Source organism: Lactuca saligna, chromosome 9, assembly GCF_052625555.1.
Source record: "Lactuca saligna cultivar CGN05327 chromosome 9, ASM5262555v1, whole genome shotgun sequence".
Lineage (NCBI taxonomy): Eukaryota > Viridiplantae > Streptophyta > Magnoliopsida > Asterales > Asteraceae > Lactuca > Lactuca saligna.
In genome coordinates, this window is record NC_136425.1 from 69,518,283 (window position 1) to 69,521,197 (window position 2,915).

Consider the following 2,915-nt stretch of genomic DNA (forward strand, 5'->3'; position numbering starts at 1 on the left):
AAATGGTCCATACTAAGTGTAGATCAAAAAGAATTGTAAAGCTTTGAGTTTTTTACCTTCAAATGATGCTCTAGTCCAAAGAAAGCTCAGATCCAAGGCATGGACTTCAACTCCATTATCTTTCATGCTCCTTCTGAACTCTAAAGAGCCCACAATAACACATACAAGGTCAACATAGCCACCCACATGCTCAAGAACGATTATTTTAGGGTTTGAGAGGGTTTAATGGCTGAGGAGGTGGCTAGAAATGAGACCATCACATCCTTTAAATAGGGACACCACTTGAATTAGGGTTTTCTTTTAGCGCCTCGTACGCCCAGCGTACCCTCTGGTACGCTCAACGTACTAGGTGGTCCTCGCGTCTAATCCACGCTCATAGGTACGCTAGGCGTAACCATACATACACCCAACGTAGCCGATGCTACTCATTTCTCCATAAGGACTCAACTTTCCATAACTCCCAAACCATCATAGCTTCTTTGATATAACTTCAGATTCTCAACATCCTCATTTCCACGAACAGGTGACAAGATGCCTTACGATCCCAGCAACTCGCCACAACCCGAGACTTCCTCATGCGTGGCTCATGGCCCACAAACCCTAATCATGGAAAATCCGAAACGGGATGTTACACATAGGATTTTACCTCCTTATAAAAGTGAGTACTTCATACCTTTAGACATATATTCGACCTTTATAGTCAAACTCTATCCATCGAACATTAGTTAATGATTATCATAGTGAGAGGATTTTCATTACCTAATTATAAACACTTCATATATTCACTCAACTATAAGCATTAATCCTCAGAGATAGATAAGTATGTATAGATCTATATGGATTTACAATCCCACCTATGGTTATTAGCTATAACCTCGATGGATGAATCGAAGAGGGTGATAAATATCTTAAGTCTTTATCCATGACATCTAATGAAGCATCGAATGGCCCTAGATTTAGCGTTTTGTACAAATAGTAGCATCATATGGTGAAAATCATTCAGGTCACACCATAAATAAGGGTTCTTAGTCACGTCATGACCTATACTTGTTTGTGTCGTGCTTTTTCTTCCTTCATAAAACCAATCATCCTTAAATACTTTAATTAAATACACTTGGTATAAACATTCCAAAAATATAGACATCAAAACTCTCCAATGGTTGGATAAGATTTTGTTCTTAAAACACACCTCCACAAGCAAGTTAACGAAATGCTCCTGCATCATCTCACTAGGGTTTTCGAAACCAATGTGAGCACAACCAACACTTCTTTTCAAACACTGAAAATCAAACCTAGAGTAACCATACAATGCTAGTAATTCATCAATCTAGAACTTCTAAATCTAGCTATGTGAGACTGCCGATCACCTCCCTAACATAGATGTCAACCATTTCCTTCATTGAGGAACATTTCTAATATACCTAATGATGAGCACTAATGATTTATCCAATCACAGAAATCCAAAGACAACCATATTTCAAAAATGTAACCAAAAAGTTTCTAATGCTCAAAATGACTCTCGATAAGACACCACTTTCCCATAGAATAAACGAGCATGCATCCAAAGACTCACAACTTCACACCACAAATGGTATCTATGTCTAGTTCTGGCACTCAATCATATGATAATCATCCCGGGGTACTAGACGAATTTCATCAGTTAGAAACCCCCATAACTAGTACTCCAAGACTGGTAATCAAACTCATGATAAGATGCTCCCATTTCTATGTAGGAGACCACAAATGTTGAAGTTCACCAGGAGACTCCTAAAGCATAACATTTACATTATGAAAATTCAATCATCCTGCAAAGTTTAAATAATTTCTTGACATACACAAATCTAACAAAATGCTCCTGCAAGGCTCTAAACACCTAAGCTGCGTCATGAAATAATAAGACGCATATACCTATAAGTCTTAACAACACAACTATGGGGTTCCACCCATACAAGTCCATGATGTATGTTGGCACCATCCATCTTAGCAAATCTATAAGCTCTCAACACAACACTGATCTTGGTACCATCCTATAACATGCATGAAGACACACATCCAACAACTCGGTGGGCATGTAAGCACATAACTGTTATCCCACAGACATGAAGGATCCCAATCATCATTACCCCTATGACATCTACCAATGATAACATATAATAGGAGACATATCAGTCTAAACATGCAAACCACCTTGAATTCTATGTTAATAGTGATGCATCACCAAACGAATGCATAGTTGCATGTAGCCAGGAAATAAGATAGACAATTCAATGCTTATTCCAACTTGGAAGTAATATATATATATATATATATATATATATATATATATATATATATCAAATAATAACCATGTGATAAATCTAGACCACGAGTTTTCAATCTATTTTATTAATACTACATGGAACCCATATGGATATAATTGAACGGACTACCAAGTTTCACATAACTCTTAACCTAACAACCCGGACAAATATACTTACAGTAAATTACCCCATTCCATCATCTAATCGCATGCCAACCAAATACAACTCGCCACCAAAACAAAACAAAGCATCCAAACCATGGAAAGATCTAAATAAATTGTTAATGAAACCATGCTAACCCACTATTACTACTAATCCCAGAGGGAATCTTGAAACACTTCATACTGCATCACCACCTGCCTTGACTAAGATGAGTTGGAGCTTATCCTCCTGATTGATTAGGATCCGTAAATCCAAGCCTCCTATCATAAAGTCACACCTAGAGAACTTGCAACAGCGTCACTCTCTTATCAGATGCCTCAATACTTCATTCCAGATACCCTCAAATATCATCATATGTCGAAGATAAAAACAACATCTAATCAATAAAAGATGGATCAAATCAACTCAATCTATCAATCCCATACACACTGCCATCACAGTAACAAATGCCAA